Below are 21,906 nucleotides of genomic sequence, written 5' to 3'. Positions count from 1 at the left end.
ATATGATGTCTCCCCTTTGTCCTCATTTCTAAAACAGCCAACAACCTGTTTTTCAAAGAGGCTTTCAGCAGGACATTCAGAAGGAGGAAACTGAGAAAGTTTAGTAAATCCGATTTAAAAAGAAAAAGAAAAAACACCTAGCCCTTTGATCTCCCTGACATTGTTATTACAGCCTTAAAATATCAGCCAACCCTCTGGTAGGAAAAGAAAAATCTTACGGATTAAGTAACTATTTATCTCATGAAGTTAATTACTTGTTTGACCTGAAGTCACTCATTCCTGAAACCACGAAGTTAAATTGTTGAGATGTTTTTAAAAGCCAGCGCTCTGGCTAGATTGCTGGGGAACAAATGCCTGATCAAGATCAGCGCTTCTGGGATGAGTCTGAGCCCCACTTCTGCAAGTCTAAAGCTGAAGGATATGGGAGGGAGAAAGGGAAGTTTTCCAAGAAAACTTATGTAATACCTATGTAAATACAAAATACATATGTAAAAAGGTACTTAAAGACTAAAACCACAGGTAGTCGGCGTGGCTGGGAACGGAAAACCATTCCCCCTCCTCTTCCCAGAACTCTTGCCGAGCTAGATGGCCAGAAGCGTCCTTAGATTACAACCCCAGAGACCCAAGGTGCAGTTTGAAGAAAAGGTCGCGGCTTCCCCTAGTGGTGTGGCTTCAGAGATGCCCCGAGGAACCCATTTAACTCCCTTTAATTATACTTCCAGCCTTTTTTCTCTCATGAGCTCAGGATGAAATCAGCATTCTAGGGTCAGCAGGCTTCTCCCTGCCACCGCGTGTCCAAAAGCACTTCCACAAAGCCAGGGTTGACATCGCCCAAGACTAGGCGGGACGCGGGGCGGGGGAGGGGCCTGCGCCCGCGTCGCGGGAACGACGCCTTGGCCTCGGGCTGCAGGCGCGGACCTTCTGGGGCTCCCCCGCGTGCGAGCGGCGCACAGCGATCCACTCCAGCCCCGAGAAGTCCGGCGCGGTGCGCCTCACCCGGAAGGTGGAGATTCCGGCATGTGGTGGCTGCAGTCACCGCCTGGCGGCCCCGCGGAGGCCCGGAAGAGCCGCTGCGGTCTCCGGAGGCCGGGCCTTGGGACTTACTGGTCCGATCGCCGGTCGCCCTGGGGCCTTGGGAACCGGGAAATGCGCGAGCCGAGGCGGTGGCGGCCTCGCTGCTTTCAGTTTTCATTGAGTCTGGTGGTTACTGTTTAACGTCCCCACCCACGTTTCAGTTTGTTTAGTAAATCGATCGGGCTGTGAGAGTCAGGGCGCTGCCCTGTCGCCATTGAGCAAAGCTAATATTCTCTCAGCATATGGTCTAAAATCTTTGCTAGAGATCGGGAAAAACAAACAAACAAACAAACAACAACAAACTCCTTAAGCTTCCTCTCCCAGGTCCCCCCAGCCCCACCCCCACTTCCCACTTCTTCGCTTTCAGCAAACTTCCCAGCCTGGGAAAAGTGCGGCGCGGGACAGCGCGGCGGGGTGGGTGGGGGACCTGCTGCAGGGAGATGCGGCGGCGGCCGCGCGGCTGACTGCGACTAGGGAGCTCCGGGAGCGGCCCGCGCAGGTAAGTTTCTCCGCCGCCGCCCGGGGCCCGGGCTGGCCGCAGTGCACTGCCCCGGCGACTGCCGGGCAGGAGGAGCCTCGGTTCCCCTCGGGCGGCTCAAGGAGGGCTGAACCCTGGGACCCCTAGGCCAGGCAGTGTTGAAAGCAGATATCCCGAGGCCTCGCCCAGCCTGCGCTGGAGGCAAGAAGGCGCTGGAGGTGGGGCAGCGGGGTGTGGAGGGAGCGGGGGAAAGGTGCCAGTTCTTTACCCGGGAAAAGAAAGAAAGAAAAAAGTTGTATTTGTTTGAGTGCAGAGAAAGCTTTGGTGGCTATAGCAAGTCATGTGATTCCCAGGTCTCTGGGGGGCTTCGGTGGAAGTACTTCTGTGGCCTGGGACAAGCCCAGGACATGCGGATGTTCCTGAACCCTGGAGGTCTGTGGGGGAGGTGCTTGGTTCTGCAGCATCACCCCAGGGCCTTTGCTCAAGTCTCAGCTTCCAATCGTCTCACGGACACATTTTGGGAGTGGGTATCTGCCGGTGATGCCGTTGGAGGATATTTTAAATACAGGATTGAGAACTTCCTAGCTAACTTTGGGATGAAATGCCCTTTGGAAGGTTAGTTAACAACGTGCCAGTTAAGCAATAACCGTTCTGTGTCTAACTGAAATAAGCCAGCACGTGGTAAGATCTTAGAATGGAATATATGTGCTTCATACTTGATGATCTGTGCTTATGAGGCTTGCTGGGAACTGAGTCAAAGCACTGCTCCAACAAGCAAAACAATCAGGTTGAGTTTTCACTTGAGGGCAAGGGCAAGAGAATACAGAATTCAGAAGCTCAAAAGTGAATGGGATGTCCTGGAAACTAAACACTCATGGATAGCAGCATTTCCTGGTTTTGTTTTTGTTAGTTTCTTTTGCTTTCCTGTTCGTTTTACAGGTTTCTCCTCTCCCTTTAGAAGCAGTTATTCGTCATTAAACCATTATTCCTGTCTAGCTGTCACAGTTTTTCCACAGGAATCCTCCTGTCCCCACCTCCTCACCACCACTCCCTCTCTTTTAATGTCTTGTACACACTCTCACTCAGGCCACCTGATCTGCTGTATGGTTGAAGTAGGTGACCAAGTAGTGTTGGACTCTTTCCTGGTATCATTTGAAGGCATGGTGAGGAGAGGGAGGTTGTGGTGAATGGTGGTAAACTGCTCATTTTTCACTTTTCAAAATGGAGTGGAAAACTGAGAGCCATTTGTCTTTTTTCCTATTTCTCCTAAGCTCCATTTATGGTCCTATAAATAAGGAAAACTTTCCAACATGCTTTATGAAAGTTCAACCCTTTTAGTAAAGTGTGTTTATTAAGATCTCACATATATTGCATTATTTAATCAGGGTTATAGGCATATGGGACGGCACAAATTTATTTTGGGGATTGCTAAGATTAAAAAGAAATTCCGCATTCAAATAATAAGTATTTGTTTTTGAGTGCCCTCCCCACTACCCCTCCATGACAGAGTCTTGCTCTGTCACCCAGGCTAGAGTGTAGTGTAGTGGCATGATCTTGGCTCACTGCAACCTCGGCATCCCAGGTTCAAGCAATTTTCCTGCCTTAGCCTCTGGAGTAGCTGAGATTACAGGTGCCCGCCATTGCTCCTGGCCAATTTTTGTATTTTTAGTAGAGATGGGGGTTTCACCATGCTGCCCAGACTGGTCTCGAACCCCTGACCTCGTAATCACCCACCTCAACCTCCCAAAAGTGGTGGGATCATAGGCATGAGCCACTGTTCCTGGCCTGTTTTTTTTGTTTGTTTGTTTTTTTTTTTTTTTTTTTTTTTAATTCTGGTTATTTATCGGAATTCCGAAGGTAATATTTTCTCGTGAAAACAACATCAAAATTGTAGTAAAATAGAAAAGAGCTCCCTTCCTCATTCCACTCCAGGTATATGTAACCTCTGTTGATGTTTGGGTTTGTGTTTCTCTAATCTCCACACGTATAACACAGAAATTTTGTTTTTTTAAAATCTGAATAATGGTTCATATCATACTAGTATTCTGAAAGTTATTTTTCTCTAATATTTTAAAATACTTATCTGTCAATATATACAGTTTTTCAGCCAATATCCCTCAGAATATTCATTTGGATTTTTCAGTTTTCAAATATTACAATGATGTGAGTATCTATGTACATTATCTTTGCATGGGCACCGCTGTGTATTTATTCTGAGAAGAAATTGCTGGCATCAGGGAGATGTTTGGTAGATATTGCCAAGAGCCTTTCTAAACACCCACAGTATATTTATTGTACCATGCTTGCCAACACTTGATGATAATGATTTATTTAGAATGTTATCAATCGATTGTTGAAAAATTGATTCCTCATTGTTGGGAATTATATAAACCAGATGAATAAGAAAGGCAGTCCCTAATTTCTTAGAGCCTTCAGCTAAGCAGTGTAGAGAAAAATCACACCAAGTATAGTTCAATGCCTAGAACACTGGCTTTGGAATCATTCCCACCTGTGTGCTGATCTCAGTTCTGCCCCCTGTCAGTTGTGCAGCCCAGAGCAGGTCACTTAATTGTTTCTTCAGATTACATAGCTGTGAAATGACAAAATAGTTCTTACTCTCAAAGTACATGTGGACAAATTCCTGCATTATTTAAACCAACCATTTTATCTGTTGAATGTTTGACACTCCCTACACTGTATTTCAGTATGGAAGAATCATATTTATACCGGATAACAAAAAGTTGTCAAGAAATCTAGGCAGTTTTTCACCATCTCATTTAAAAGTATCATTATTTAATAGCAGGATATCATTTAAAAGTATGATATCACCTGGACCTGACAATATGCTGTTTTAAATAATTTGAATCTTTACTCCTTTGGGCTTACACACTGTCTTGTGCTTTGCTTATGCTCTTGGCTAACTGAAGATTATGTTTTACAATTTTTTTTTTGCATTTGCTTATTTCAGACATCATAGTTATAGGTTCCAAATAAAGTTAATATCTATTACTTTAGCAGGAATTAAGTTACAGGGTCTATACACAGTATCTGGAATACAAATATAAATACTACCTGCAAACAATAATCTATCTTGAAGACAAACATAAGGTGACATGATTATATTAGGACAATAATTATAATTAGTGTAATATCATGGAAAACAGAAGCACAAAGGATGCATTTGGCTTGAGTAGCCTGGAGATATTTCAGGGAAGTGTTAATGAACTTCTGATGAGAATTTGCTGAGTGGAGAAGAATTAGAAAACTATTTTGGGGCAGAGGAGATTGCACCTGAGTTTGGAATAGTGGCAAGAGATGAAGTAGGGAAGGACCACTGTGCCAGATTCTAACAATATTGAATACAGGTAACACGGATTGGATCGATGTCTGCTAGGCACCGGGAAGTCATCAAAATCTTTAAGCAGGTTGAGTTATGATTATTTTTTTAAAGATTGACTGCCAGCATGTTGCACGATGAATTAAAGATGGAAAGGAGAGGAGAGGAGGGCAAAGAAGAAAAGAGAGAAGAGGAGGGGAGGGGAGAGAGGGGAGGAGAGGGGAGGGGAGGGGAGGGGAGTAGTAAGAACTACTGTAGTGTCCAGTGGCAATGAAGATGAGAAGAGATTAAAATCTACATGTTTCAAAGGTATTTAAACGGAATTGAAGGACTATAGAATACGTAAGATGAAGGGGTGAGAGAGATTGAAACTGACCTACATTTCTGTATTTCTCAGCAATGACTTAGAAACAATCCTTTCCTAAGGTTCTTCAATCTGGTTGGGGATACCTATAAAAAAGAATTATTGGCTGGGCGTAGTGGCTCACACCTGTAATCCTAGCACTTTCGGAAGCCAAGGCAGGTGGATCATTTGAGGTCAGGAGTTTGAAACCAGCCTGGCCAATGGTGAAACCCCACAAAACAATTAGCTGGGCATGGTGGTAGGTGCCTATAATCTCAGCTACTTGGGAGGCTGAGGCAGGAGAATTGCTTGAACCCAGGAGGGGGAGGTTGCAGTGAGTAGAGATCATACCAATACACTCTAGCCTGGGTGACAAAGCAAGACTCTGTCTCAAAAAATAAAAATAAAAAAATTATTATTCACTATGATAAGTATAATTGTTGAGTCCTGGGGAAGTATTATAAAAACCTAGTGAAAGGCCCACTCACTTTACCTGGAGTATGTTAAATAAGAGATCCATGTAAATTATTTATTTTTAAGTTAGGTTTATTGAAATATAATCTGCATTAAGTAAAATCCCTTTTAATGCATGTGTTTCAGTGAGTTTTGACAAAGGTATGTAGTTTTGCAACCACTACCACAATGAAGATAAAGAACATTTCTGCACCCAACCCCCTCAAATTCCCTGTGCTCTTTTGTAATTATCCCTCTCCACTACTCCATAGGCAACCACCGATCTGATTTTTGTCATTAATGTTGCCTTTTCCAGAATAATATATAAATGGAATCATATAGTATGTACCCTTTTATGTCTTACTATTTTTTTAATTTAGCATAATTATTTTGAGATTCTTTCATCTTATTGTATGGATCATGAGTTTATTCCTTTGGGGGAGAAACGCCTAGATTTATGAGGTATAATTGACATACCATAAACTGCATATATTTAAAGTGTACAGTTTGAGAAGTTTTGATATAGGTGTATACCCATGAAATCACCACAGTAAAGATAGGGAATACAGCCAACACCTCCAAAGATTTTTTTTAAACCTCGTTTATACACTCTTTCTCTTGTTCCTTCCCATCTCCTCCTCCCATGTCCCAAAGCAACCATTAATCTACTTTCTGCCCCTGTAAATTCCTTTGCATTTTCTAGAATGTGATATCCGTGGGATCATGCAGTATTATTTTGTGTCTGGCATATTTTACTTGGTGTAATTATTTTAAGATGCATTTATTTGGTTGCATGTACCAATAGTTCTTAAATTATTATTTTTTTTTTGCTAAATAGCATAATGTTATATAGATATTCTGCAATTTGCTTATCTATTTACTTGTTGATGAACATTTAGCTTGCTTCCAGTTTTTGGCTGTTACAAATAACGTTGCTATAAACTTTCTGGTATCAAGTCTTGGTGTGTTTGCTTACATTTGTCTCATATGATTACCTAGGAAGAGAATGGCTGGGTCATAAGCAAGAAATTGTCAGTCTGGTTTCCAGAGTAGTTGTCCCATTTTACATCCCCACCAGTGAGGCTTGAGAGTTCCAGTTTCTTTACATCCTAACCAACACGTGGTATGGTCACTCTTCTAATTTTAGACATTATAAAAGTTATGAGATATTTCATTGTGATTTTAATTTATATTTCCCTAATGACTAATGTTTCTGAACATCTTTCCATGAGCTTATGTAACATAAATGATTTTCTTTGGTGAAGTTTTGTTCAAATCCTATGCAGCCCCCCTCTTTTAAAAACTTAATTTTTTTTCATTATCAAGTTAGAAGAGTTCTATATATATTATATATATCAGTCCTTTGTTTTCTTTTCTTTTTTTTTTTTTTTGAGATGGGGTTTCGCTTTGGTTACCCAGGCTGGAGTGCAATGGCGTGATCTCGGCTCACCGCAACCTCCGCCTCCTGGGTTCAGGCAATTCTCCTGCCTCAGCCTCCTGAGTAGCTGGGATTACAGGTACGTGCCACCATGCCCAGCTAATTTTTTGTATTTTTAGTAGAGACGGGGTTTCACCATTTTGACCAGAATGGTCTTAATCTCTTGACCTTGTGATCCACCTGTCTCAGCCTCCCGAAATGCTGGGATTACAGGCTTGAGCCACAGCGCCTGGCCATCAGTCCTTTTTAAGATATGGCTTTTGAAAATCTTTTCTCCCCACATGAATTTATTCTTGTACAAGGGATATGATTTGACCAAGAGAAAAAAGGTAAAGGATATCATAATCATAAATGGAAATAGTATGTACAAATGAAAAAAATTAAAAGTTGGGCCTATGAGGCCTCAATATATAGTAAAATAGAAAAAGATGTTAGAAAATGAATTTACAAAAACAGAGATTAACCTGAATGTAAAGACCTCTTTGTGTCATGCTATGGAATTTAGACTCTTTTTGTGAACAGTAATACTAATAAATATCAATACAGTAACAATATTGACACTGAGTTGAGCATTACAGTTTATAGAATTCTTTTATATACACAGTCTATAGTGTTTCCCCCTACATTAGTTTATTTAAGTACTGTGACAACTATGTGAAAGCACAGAGACTTGGAACCATGTGTAATCAGTATTAAATATAGGTTTTTGGGTTTTAAGCCAATGTCAGTATGTGCATGTGTGCATGTGCATGGGGACATGTATGTGTGAATTTAATGGAGTATGAGGAAAGAATGACAGCTAGATTGGTCTGCAAGGGCTGAGGAGGGCACTTTCCCAGTAGGGCAGGGAACAGTGTCCTGTTGAGCTCTGGCAGGTGGTACAACAGGCTCTGATAAAAGTTGGGGTGTATAGCTATACTTTAAAAATGGCAATTCACGGTTATTATAGAATGATTCACAAAAACTCCAGAATCTCAGAAGACATTTTAGGTTCTGTGAATTTTCTTTTAGTTGTCCTTTATTTTTACCTGACTCTAGATAAATAAAGTAAAACTATATGTGATAATTTGTTAAGAAAAAATAATGTGATCAAGTTCTTTATTTTTAATTTTATTATTTTAGTTTCTCATGGGAATTCAAAGAATTTACTTTTTCAGACATATTCCTTTTGTTCAGTGTATTTTGTTTTCATTGTCTTGCTCAGGGCTCTGGCTTGACTTTTTTCTCCATGCCACTGTCATGCAATTCGAACCTCAGATCAGCTTCTGAAACATGAATAAAAATTACTGCTGAACAGGCTCATGACTTGGGAATTTTAATATTTTCCTCTAGTTTTTTGAACTCACTTGGAAGTTCTGAAATGTGCTGATTTGCTCTGTTTTCAAAATTTTCACCCATTTTTAAACTCCTATAGCTTCTTTTTAGGGTGAAGTAACTGTAGATTATAATCCAGAGAAATTGAAATCTACTTGCAAGTGTGTGGCTTCTCCATATTAAAATACTGTACCCTTATAAGGAAGGTAAAACTGATTTAAAAAGTAATTATGCTTAATATGTTCATAAACATTACTGTATGTTACTTGTATATCATTTGTGTGATCATTTCAAAATCACTTTAAGAACTGTTCAAGTATTGTGCAGCATGTCTATGTAGACTTCGCACTGGATCTGCCACTTTCTCACAGATTAACCTAGAAGGCCCGAGCTTTTTAAAAAATACATTTGCAAAATCAGTCTGTTTATGTTCATAATACTTAATTCATTTGGGGTGATGAGAAACACTTGCCAGCTTTGGAGCTAAATATAGTTGATTCAAGCCCAAAGCTTTGAGCATGTTAGCAAACTTCTCTGAGCTCTGTCTGCTCAGTTCACAGTACATTGTGAGACATTAATAAGATGGCATTTAAAGTGCTCAGCATAGAGTCTGGTAAAAGGCAGATGTACTTGATAAATATTGTGATTGCTTGCTATCTTGACTCTTCTTTATTTTGTTACTATTTCTATATATTTATTCTGATTTCTGTATGTTTGGTACACACATGTGAGCACACACACATGCACACACACACACACACACACAATGCTGTGACTAGTCAGCATTCTCTTATTTTTATTTTTTATAGATGAGTGTCTCTGTCACCCAGGCTGAAGCCCAGTGGTGCAATCATAGCTCACTGTAGCCTCAAACTCCTGGCCACAAACCATCCTCTTGCCTTAGCCTTCCGAATAGCTGGGATTACTGGGAGTTAACATTTATTCAGTTTGTGTGTGCTAGACACTAAGTGCTTCACATATATTAAATTCTTTAATTATTTCAATAACTCTCTAAGATATAAGCTATTGTTATCTCTACTATGCTGCTGAGGAAACTGAGTCAAGGAGATGTTATGAATACCCAGTAGAGACTAAACTAGTGTAGGCATTAAATATGAACCAAGGACATTTGTCTCCAGAGTCCAGTTTCTTCTTATAATAACTTTAACACTAAGGCCTTATGCTACTAATCTCATTTCAGTTTTTACAGTGTCTTCTAAAACTAAAAATGAAATAAAGTAATTTTGTTTTTCTCTTTCTTTGTGTTCCATCAATTATTTACATGAAGCATATCAATGATTTCACTGGATTCAATTTGAGCATCTGTTAGGTGAAAATAATTTAACTGATATTTTATGTATAAATGAACAAAGGACGATTGACCTTCTGAGACATGTTAGATTTTGTAAAACCCCGAACTTGGTATTTTAATTGAAACTAATTCGTGAAATCAGGAATAAAAATCATAATAGATGTTTGATCAGATAGAACCTGGTGCTTATGATATTGAATTTTATCTAGTTTTGCACAATACATTTTGATTAGTTAATTAGAAATGTGTATGCTTTACTGTCTTCTCTTCAAAAATCACAAATAAGTATTAGTTTAGAAAGTTTCATGATTGGTAATTACTTAGTAAAACTTCTTGGGAAATGAGGCTTACAATTTAAAAGAAATGGAGTGCTTTAAAAGCTAATTTTTCTTTTCTTCTTAATTTAGTGGGACACTTCCTTTCTAGACAAAGAATCCTGCTACCTGAAACTATCCTCATTTTGGGTATATTAAATAGGAAACTTGGGTATATTTGTACCTAGCACATGGAATATATATTGAATTATTCTCCATTGCCATGTGGCTTATGAATTTTAATGGTCATATTTTTCTTCTATTTATTCATAGATTCGAGAATGCTAAAACTTTTATAATTTGCAAAGTAATTGTTGTGTATAGAGAATATTTTTGATTTATGTCCTCAAGCTGCCGTACATACTCAAGTTGTAATGGAGAATAAATAGTATGCCTACATAGCATGTAGTTTTATTATTAAAACCCAAAACAATTTTGGATAACATTGTGGTTTTCTACTATATAAAGCACATATTTTTTTCTTATACATAGTCCAAAATCTGACATTTCATTTGTAAAATTGAACTAACATTTCTTTGAAAGAAGTAGCTATGATAAAAATGTATCCTTTGTTAAAAAGGGTTGCAATTCAATTAGACAAGAAATTTTGAACGGATTTTATTTGCAAAACATGCTGTGGCTCAATTGACTTAAAAATAAAATCCTTGAAGTTTAGGAACTGGCAAACTAGCTGGGAAAATAACTACAAGTCTCACTGAAGCTGGATTATGGTAAGTGTTGTAATATACAAATCACTTATGCCAGGATACTAATATACATACATACATAGAAACTCACACGTGCACATGCACACACACACACACACACACACAGAGCATATATATTAAATACACATTTGCGCATATATATCTCTATATTATTTATGCATAAATAACATCCATTAATAACATACATCAGAATATTAACACATGTGTATTTAGATTGTAAATATATGAAATACTTCATTCTAAGTTTAATTGAATTAAAGAACTTAACCATTCTTAATCATTTGCTGTATTTTCCATTATCTATCATTAGTGCCATTCTTATACTTTAAAGTACTATTCCTTGAACAACTTGTCAATTTAAAACAAAGAGCAAAATGGTGATAACTATCAAAACTAATGAAGATTATTTTAATAAAAGAAAAAAATGGGACCAAAATATGGGAAATTAATGTAATCTAGAATAATATAAATTCATTTCTATAAAAATATGCATGACAAAGAGATTGCATATCACCTTTTAAAAAATAGAATTGAATTACACAATAGGATGGAACTACACGCAAACACACACACACACACACACACACACACACATTTTAAGTAGAAGTGTTAGTTTGCTAGGGCCACCATAATGTAATTCCACATACTGGGCGGCTCAAATAACAGATATTTATCTTTTCACAGTTCTGGAGGCTGGACATTTAAGATCAAGGTTTCAGCAGGCTTGGTGTCTTCTGAAGCCCTTCTCCTTGGCTTGCAGATGGCTGCTTCCTAGATTGGTGTGTCATCTGTGTCCTAATCCCCTTTCATAAGGATACCAGTCATACTGTATTAGGGCCCACCGACATAACTTAATCTTACCTTAGCTATTTCTTTCTGAGGTACTACTGGGGGTTAAGATTTTAACATGTGATTTGGGGAGGGCCACATAGTTCAGCCAGTAATAATAGAGCAGCCATAAAATGATTATGTCTTGTTAGAAGCTATGATGTTTTAAATCTTCCTTACAGTCTATGCATATATTTGTTTTTGACTATTAATCACATCAACTTATTTCAAACATCTAGAAACAAAACCATTTATGTTTACTTGTAGAAAACTTTCTTTTCTCTTAATACCCATCCTCATCCATACTTTCCTCACTGTTAGGCTTAGTATAGTCCCCTTTTGACAAGTCTCTCTGGCTAGGACAAATGGCAAAACTGATATGGCTAGAGGATGATATCTGGAGTCACTGAATATATAGAAAGAAGACTCTTTAATGAATAACTTAGTGATAAGTCTCTTGTTTTAAAAAAATTATTTCTGTCTGCTACTTAGGTACAAACCACTATTTTCCCATCATGGCCTTTGAGTAAATGATAGTGTTTTGATTAAATAGCAGCCAAGGGAAGTTCTGTGGGCCTGCGTGTTGGTGTCCCTGAAGCTATCAGAAGTTAACGATGCCATAGTAAGCTGAACTCCAAAGCAAGGCAGGTACAGTGTTTGCATTTGGGAGAAACAGTTTAAGTATTTATTTGAGGCTTTTGTACTCTGCTTGGTTCAGGTCCTCCTAGAGGCATTTATGAAACAGTTTTATTTATAAATGGTGAGGTTTAGTAAGAAGCGTTGAATGTACACAAACAATAATCGAGAGTCTGCTAAACTGGGTACTTCTCTTGAATCAGTGCAAAGAAAAACACAGCAAAGCACCCTTCATGCTTAGCAAGTTTCAAGATGTCAGACCCATTCCAAGCGACACTATCTAAGGTGGGATCTTCTCTGTCCTGTTTGAAAGAGATAAATATGCATAGCCTTTAAGATACAAAGGGCAGTTTCTGTATTTGAAGTTATGCATTAAACAGGTTATTTCAGAGTTTCTCAGGTAAAATCCTAACAACTCTGATTGCAGTACAAGCTCCGGGATTCACACTCGCAAACACTTCAATGTCATGAACAATTTTATTTCAGCTCATGGGTGTTTGGAAGAGCGTGTTCACTCCAGTGATTCTGTTTTTAAAACCATGGGTGATTAGTTGTGTTATGGCTTTAGCTATCTTGCAATAAGTATATTAGGAACAGAAGTTTATTGATTTAGATACATTTATCAGGTCCTAGCTATTTAACTTCTTTATGCTTTAGTTTGCTCCTCTCTAATCTGGGAAGACTACCACCTACTTTCATAAGATTCCTGGGAATCTTTAACTAAACAACATGTATAAGACAACACTCAGCACCATTTCTGGTACTTGGTAGTTGCTTAATCAATTGAAATATTTTTTCTCCTTTATTTTTAATTTCCTCTTGTGATATTGGAACTAGGTTAAGAAAAAAATAACTCCCAATTTTTTGCCTAAATCGAAAGCCAATAGTCTTTCTTAATTTCTGTCTTCTCCTTACACATCTTATCTAGTTCATCGGTAAGTTAGAGGTCTGGCAATATTACCTTCAAATGGGCCTCAAGTTTTCCACTTGTCTTTGCCTCTGCTATTACTATGTGGTCTGAGCCAGTTGTGTACCTGGACAACTGCTGTAGTCCATGAACTGCTTTCTCAATAACCACATTGCTCCCTTCAAGGATGACATTCTTAAAACATAAACAAGAGCATGTTATCTTCCTGCTTAAAATCATCTGACTGGTTTCTCATTGTACTAGGAATACAGTTTATTGCGGCCTGTGAGGTGTTTGATGCTCCCGCCTCAGCCATCTCTCTCTTACCTCCTGTAATTTTCTTTGACTCCTGAAGTTTTAGTCACATCTGAGTTTTCTTCATTCCCCTCAAATTAGTCAAGCTATTTTTTTTTTTTTTAATCTCAGGGCCTTCATCCTTTGCGGTCAATATTCCTTCCAAACCCTCCCCCAACCTCCCACACATAAACATCACATGAATATATGTTATCCTTTAGTTCTCCGTTTTGGTGAGTTTCCTCTGATTTGCACAGGTGTCTTTTTTCATATTTATTGGTGGTTGGAGATAATTCAATAGACCTAGCTGACTGAGAGATCTCAGCAGCAGAAGTTTGAGTGGATATTGTCACAGAAGACCAGGGAAGCAAGAGGAGAAGGGAAATTAGGATATTGAGTATTTAATGAAGCAAAACAAGCAAACAAAATAACTGTGACTCATTCTTTACATACAACTTGAAAGTGTGTATTACATGGCATAATTATTTTTGTTTGGATTAAGAATGATTATTACTAAGAAGTGCCAGTTAAGGACTCTAAAGCAGAACTGGACAATAAAGATATAATTCAGCTCTTGTGTACTTTTAGTTCTCTTATGGCCACATTGCAGGCAAGTACAAACAAAGAAAAGTCATTTTAATAATCTATTTTATTTACCCCAATACCAATATATTAAACATATAATTATTTCAGTGTTTAGCCAATATAAATGTATAAACTGTTAATGAGAAAAAACAAAGACAGCAAAATTATAATGAGATCTTTTATGTTCTTTTTTCATAGTAGGTCTTGGAAATCTGTGCATTTCACAGTTACAGCACATCTCACTGTCTCCCAGTCACAGTTCAGTGCTCTGTGACCACATGTGGTCAGTGGCTACCTAGTTGGTCAGTCTAGGTCTAAAGGTTATTTAAAGGAAGTTTAATCTGTACGATTCTTTTATTGTCTGGGATGATCTTTTATTCAATGTTGTGACAACCTAAATTTGAATTCTTTTTTAGGTTAGCTGTACCAGCTTTCTATTTTCAATGGCTTTTAAATAGATTTATGGGAAAAATATTTTCTGGCATTTATGAAAAACCTATCGTCTCTATCTCAATTATGTTTGAAGATAAATAAGGTTGACAGGGGTTAGTTTACAACAGAGAGTTGACAGTGCTGCTAGACTTTCCGCGACTTTTAAGATTTATTTAAGAGGCAGTTTGCACGGCAATTCCACGTGCAAGTGGTCCGCAAACTTGCGCTGGCATCAGGATCACTGGGGAAGCTCGTAACTCTGAAGATTTTTGGGCTTCACCCCAGGACTCAGTAGGTCTAGGATGATGATGTAGCAAGTTTTCAGATGCTGCTGCTGTTGGTAGAGGCCAGTACTGGCATGGACCATCTCACCTCTCCGCATGCACAGTGCACGTGGAGATTGCCTTGAGCAACAGGGCATTCTTTTTCTTTATGTGGTTGATGATGCAGACCCTGGAAACTACTCTTTTTTTGTTTATTTGCGTCCATGTGTGTGTGCACGAGAGGTGGATGGTGGGTGGAGCAAGTTGCGTACGCATTCATCATGGTGTTGTGTTCTACTTCAAGAAAACAGCAGTAAAAGACCTTTAGGAGAAGCATAACAAGATAAAGTTCAGAGAAGGAAACTGAGATCAGTGGTCAGTACAAGCTCCCTAGTGACTATTCCATATATTTTACTTCTTATGCTGTGAGGGATGGGGAAATAGGGAGGTATTTTACCTGTACTGTGTCTATTTTCTAGGTCCAGATGACAGACTATTACTGAAGTAATAATAACTCTGTTGAATACTCAACCAAAAAGCTAACATTTTCCCCACAGTAATTTATTTGTTTTTCTAGCCATTATGATATCCACTAAATTCCAAGTGTTAAATTAGCTTTGAGGCTTACATGGAAATAAGTGCCATTGTTTATATGATCAGGGCAGTGCTCATTCAGCTACTGTTTCATTTTGGATTTCCACAAAGCTGCAATTGTGTGAATCAGGCCTCAATGAGGTCAAATTTCTGAATGATGAGCAAAATCATTATGAAAGTAAACACATTAACTTTGGTAAGACTAGGAATTTTAAGATTTTTTTTAAAAGGTGAAACTTACGTGAAATTTAGGAAATAATCCAGTGAAACTAATATTTGCTCTTTATGTTCTCTGAAAATTTTTATTTCCCTGTTGCATTACCTAATACTTATTGAGCACTTATTATTGGCAGGCACTGTTTAAATGCTTTATCAGCATTCATACGTTTATGATGATAAATTAATAGTCAATAAGCTGATGACTATATCATTATCATTCTAATTTTACAGATGGGTGCTACACAATCAGTTAGGAGCAGAGATGATATTCTGCTGTGCTTAACTGCAACATTATATATCTTCCTCTATGAGATTCAGCTGCCTTAATCTGTTCTTTCTTCCTTGACCTCTTCCTATTCTGTAAACTTATACCCAACTACGCATCCATTTGAAATATTTTTGGCCTGGAATTTTTTCCCTTTTCTTAATTTTTTACTTTTCCCTCCCTCCATGTCTTCTCTAATTCCTCTTCTTTTGGCTTAGATCTGCTTTTTTTGGGGGGGAGGGGATGGAGTTTTGTTCTTGTTGCTCAGGCTGGAGTGCAATGGTGTGATCTCAGCTCACAACCTCCGCCTCCCAGGTACAAGTGATTCTCTTGCCTCAGCCTCCCAAGTAGCTGGGATTACAGGCATGTGCCACTATAACTGGCTAATTTTGTATTTTTAGTAGAGACAGGGTTTCTCCATGTTGGTCAGGTTGGTCTCGACCTCCCAACCCCAGATGACCCGCCCGCCTAAGCCTCCCAGAGTGCTGGGATTACAGGTATAAGCCACTTCACCAGGCCCGATCCACCCTTAATAACATTTTACATTAGTTAGTTCTCATAACTCTCCATATATTTATGGGTATTCTTAATTATAAAAGCAGAAATGGAACACTCAAATAATTTTTTAAATGAAAATTAAATAACTATCCAGCACACACATACGTCCTTTGCAATTTCTGTCCAGTTTCTTGTATGTGTATGTTTGTTTGCAGATGTATGCTTTATATTTATTCACTATGAGTAATTTGTATATGGATTTTTACATTGATTATTGAATTATTTTTTTATTAGAGTAATATTTTGAATTATTTTCTTAATATCAAATGTTCATTAAATGGAAATAATACAATCTACCTAATCCTTTTCAAAATTTTTGTGCAGGCTGAGAATGTTTATTAACACAGCATTTAAAATTGTTTACCTTTATTTTATGTTTTAAATTTCCATTTTTATTCTTGATTCAGGGGCGACATGTGCAGGTTTGTTACAAGGGTATACTGGGTGTTGCTAAAGTTGGTCTTCTATGGATCCCACCACTCAGATAGTGGACATGATACCCAGTAGGAAGTTTTTCAGCCCTTGCCCCCTTCTCTCCCTCCCTCCTTCTGGAGTTCCCAGAGTCTACTGTTCTTAACTGTATGTCCATGTGTACCTAAGATTTAGCTTCCATAGGTAACATGCAATATTTGGTTTTCTGTTTCTGTGTTAATTTTCTTAGGATAATGGCCCCCAATTGTATCCATGCTGTGGCAAAGAACATGATTTATTTCTTTTTCAATGGCTACATAGTATTCCATGGAATGTGTGTGTGTGTGTATATATATATATATATATATATATATACACACACACATATATATATATATATATATATGTATATGTATACATACCAACTTTTCTTTATCTGATCCACCGTTGATGGGACCAAGGTTGATGCCATGTCTTTGCTATTGTGAATAGAGCTGCAATGAACATACAAAAGCATTTGTCTTTTGGTAGAATCATTTATTTTCCTTTGAGTACATACCTAGTAATGGGATTGCCAGGGTAAGTGGGAGTTCTATTTTTAGTGCTTTGAGAAATCTCCAAACTGCCTTCCACAGTGACTGAACTAATTTACATTCCCACCAACAGTGTACAAGCGTTTCCTTTTCTCTGCAGCTTCACCAACATCAATGCAGCTTTTTTTGTTTTGTCTTTGTGTGTGTGGTTTTTTTTTTGGAGACTGAGTCTCACTCAGCCACTCAGACTGGAGTACAGTGGTGTGATCTGGGCTCAATGCAACCACTATCTCTCCCAGGTTTGAGCAATTCTCCTGTCTCAGCCACCCAAGTAGCTAGGATTACAGGCACCCGCCATCATGCCTGGCTAATTTTTGTATTTTAGTAGAGACGGGGTTTCACCATGTTGGCCAGACTGGTCTTGAACTCCTGACCTCAGGTAATCTGCCCACCTTGGGCTCCCAAAGTGCTAGAATTACAGGTGTGAGCAATCAAATTCAATCCAACACTGCTTTTAAAAAATGAATTTGTCTTTAATTTATCTTTAATTAACTTCCAGAAGTTAATTTAGTAAGTCAACAAATTAGCCTTTTTCTGGCTTTTTACATATATTTTTGTATTGCTTTTGCTTTTAAATGAATTTCTTTTATTGAATGGTAGCCCATCTTAATCATACACTCAAATTTTTACATATATATAATACACACACATATACGTACATACACGCGTGTGCGTGCGCACGCGCGCACACACACACGCACACACTTTTGTGACCATTGCTACCCCACATAGAAAATTTCCAGCTCCCCAAAAGTATCACTGGGCTTCTAATGAGGCATAGATTAATTTCACCTATTTGATTGTCTTGCTGTGTATTTTTTTGTTGTTCTGTGGTATGCCATTGGATGAATATATGACAAATAATTTACCAAATCTACTGTTGATGGTCACTTGGGTTTCCTGTTTTCTGCTATTACAATAAAGCTGTCTTGAGCATAGTTTACATGTCTTTCATTGGACTTGAGCACTCGTTTCTGATGGGAATATTTCCAAGAGTGGAATTACTGGACCATAGGGGATACATGTGTTTAGCTAAATTAGTGTTTTAAGATATAAAATCTATTTAAAATATGAATGGAAATATTGCTATATTATCAACTGTAAGAATATTATACTATCACTTAAAAGGAGAGAGATTAAATCATTTAGAAAAGTGGTATCAGAGTCTAGAAGCAACAAATTCCACTTGCCTTTGGTCATTTTTTCCTTTCTGTATGAGCTTACTGTACATGCTACTACTACATAACTATTTTTTCACAACAATATATTTCTAAGTTTTTAGACCTTTATTAGCATACTGTTTTGGCTGTAAGCTCCCTTCACTTCTATTCCTCATGGATTTCGCTCATGCCAGTGTGTCTGCCCAGTCACATCTTCCCTAGTCTCTATATGTTTCCCCATTGCACTTCCTCTAGACTTATCATACTTTTTATTTAAGTAAGGTTATCAGAACAATACATTTTAAAGAACTTAAGCTATTCTTATAAATTATCTCTTTTTATCATCTTAGAGCATAATTTTCTCTAAATTAAGCAGACATTTCTTTTATATCTTCTCTTATAGCCCTGAACCAGGAAGTGAGCTCAGAAAAAAATTCCCTCAATGCAGGCTTTCATGCATACTTAGTAAGCAGCTTTCATTTGTTTCTTAGGGTGTGCCTGCAATAAATATTTTGTCTCTGGGACACCTAAATTATGGCCACGGTTTGAACCTTAATAATATTGTTGGGGTATAGACCAGACAATATTTCCATTATTGCAGTTCTTACTTTTTGGAAGATAAAAGGTTGTTTAGTGAAAAGAGTAGCTGGAAAGAGGTAATGATTGGCTAAGTACTATGGAACTTCCTGACACTGATCAAACTATGTTAATGTTTAGTTCAGTACTTGTGAATATTACACTTGCTTCTTAAAACTCCATCATGTAACACCATTTTCAGGCCTGGGATGATGAGGGGGTTAGGGAGAGATACAATGATTAATTTTTAATGCAAGATAATAATCAAATTTAAACTTTTAAATCTGTGTATTCTTTTTTATATTGTTTTTTAAGTGGTTTTATTTTTGAAAAAAATGTTTTAGTTAATGTTCAAATATATTGCTATTACATGAGAAGTGAGGTGATAATAAGTAATCTTTTTAGGGCAGTTTTATCAGAAATTTACGACATGTACTGGTTTTTGGCAGGTATTCATTTACTCGTGATCTCCCTGTATTTCTTAGAATGCATGTTACCTTGTGAATATCAGTGAGTAGGCTGTGATGTTGAGCATCTGACAGGCATTCAGACTCTAATTAACTGTTGAAATAAAAGTATTAGAAAATTAAGAATAGGCCAGGTGAGGTGGATCTCACCTGTAATCTCAGCACTTTGGAAGGCCGAGGTGGGTGGATCATTTGAGGTCAGGCATTCGAGACCAGCCTGGCCAATATGGTGAAACACCATCTTTACTAAAAATACAAAAATTTGCTGGGGATGGTGACACATACCTGTAGTTCCAGCTACTCTGGAGGCTGAGGCAGGAGAATCACTTGGATCCGGGAGGCATAGGTTGCAGTGAGCCGACATCCCACTCCTGCATGCCAGCCTGGGTAACAGAGTGAGATCCTGTCTCAAAACTAAGATAAACAAAGAGTATCTTGGAATCTAGTATAGTACTTGACACATAGTGAATGCCTTGATAAGTATGTGCTGAATGAATGGCTATATTAATAAAATAGGTTAAATTTTAATAAGTCTATATTTCCTTGACTTAGATAATAGTAGGGTATATTGAGAAATGTAGAAAATAAACAGAATTTATATAATACTCCTATAAGTGGATATATATTATATCCAATAACTTATATTTTGTTAATGCAAATGAATACTGAAGGTTCGTGTAGCACTTTAAGTCAGCAGTTCTTTCCTAGATGTGCGCCCTTCACAAAGTCTTTCACATGATCAAGAGGAAGTATGTACAGTAATATCAATCAAAGCAACGTTGTTTTTAGTTGTAGAAATCAACAAATAACCCCAATATCCATCAATATGAATAAAACATTGCTTTATATACCTATAATGGAACATTACATTGTGGTGAGAACATATAAACTAGAGGTATACCCATCAACATGAGTATTAGTATTATTACATTTTGTAAAGGGAAGGTAGGAATATTGATCAAAAACTCAGGTTAATGCTGAATTATTCAAATCTATACCTGGCAGTTGGGTATATGATTGGGGAAAGGCACAACTGGGGCTTTCCCAGACTCTCAGTGTTTTCCTTCACTTAGGTAAATTACTTGGTGTTTCATTTATTGTTAGCCTTTTACCCACACAAATGCATTATATGTATGCTTTCATCTCTGATATATTTAAGAATGAAAAAGAAATAAACTCTTTTCTAGGGACAGTAATGTGTTAGGTATTTATGGAGCTTTCAGCTATATTAAAGGTAGACATTATTTCAATAACTGCAATTTCTCTAGGCTTACTTAATAAGAAGTATGTGGTGCCATAAGACCATGCAGTAGGTGGCACAATCCAATCAAGAAAGGGCAGAAAGAGCTTCACTGAGAATGTGGTAACTGAGCTGATATCTAAATGATGAATGAAAATTAACTTAGAAAACAAAGGAAAAGAAGGAGTATTCCATGTAGGGAAACTGATATTTGCAAACTTGTAGTGCAGGAGAGAGCATGGTTGAATATGAAGAAAATAAAGAAACCCAGTGTAGTTGGAGAAAATGGTATCATGAAGAATATTATTTGAGAGGTAATAAGGTCAAAATATGAATCTTATAGATAATGTTAACCCTTTTGCCTTTGTCTACATTGATGAGAAGCTATTGAGATATTTTAAGCAGGGAGATGATGTAAACAGATTTACATTTTGAATGTATCATTCTGGTGGCAGGTGAATAACAGATTGGGTGGAGGCAAAGTTAGATATGGGAAGACCAGTCAAGAAAATATTTAAGTAGTTCAGGCACCAGATCATGATAGCTTAAAGGAAGTTACTGGTAGAGGATATGAGAAGTAGATTGATTTCAGAGAGATTTTCAGGGCAAAATATAAGGGATTTGGTAATAAGTTGAAAATGGCAAGTGTGAGAGAAATTCCTCTAGAATAATTTCTAAGCTTCTACCTGGTCTAAATGAATAGTTGGTGGTACTCCTCACAGAGAGAGAGACTATAGGAAGACCGAAGGTTAAATGGACTCTCTACATGGTCAATTTGTACATCTAACATCTGCACATCTTAGATCTCTGAGAGCAGATACTGATTCAATTTAGACTTTGCCTTTCAAGAGTTATTTTTTTGCAATGCATTTCTTCTGGAGTTTAATCTTCAATATAGGGTAAGTTCATTTCTTTCTCTCCTTTTTTATTTATTTAGGCAACATACAGATTATCAATATAAAGAGAGTGTTTTGACTCTGTTTTTCTCTAGTTCATTTCAATTTCTGACCATTGGCCTTACTTCTACCACAGGAATTTCTGCCTCTAAATCCCACATAATGGAGGATTATTGGTTCTTGCTACTCCT

At 37.7% G+C, this 21,906-nt stretch overlaps 1 protein-coding gene across 1 annotated transcript in view; it reads left to right on the top strand.

The window, feature by feature from the left end:
- Positions 1–1,508: 1,508 nt before the first annotated feature.
- Positions 1,509–21,906, top strand: part of HNF4G (hepatocyte nuclear factor 4 gamma) — a 140,736-nt gene continuing 120,338 nt past the window's right edge. The window contains exon 1 of the mRNA XM_008982803.5: positions 1,509–1,573. The gene's annotated coding sequence lies outside the window, so the exon portion shown is untranslated. The remainder of the gene's footprint in view (positions 1,574–21,906) is intronic.

Source organism: Callithrix jacchus, chromosome 16, assembly GCF_049354715.1.
Source record: "Callithrix jacchus isolate 240 chromosome 16, calJac240_pri, whole genome shotgun sequence".
Taxonomy (NCBI): domain Eukaryota; kingdom Metazoa; phylum Chordata; class Mammalia; order Primates; family Cebidae; genus Callithrix; species Callithrix jacchus.
The sequence above is the reverse complement of the archived record's forward strand: the minus strand, read 5'-3'. Positions and strand labels throughout refer to the sequence as shown.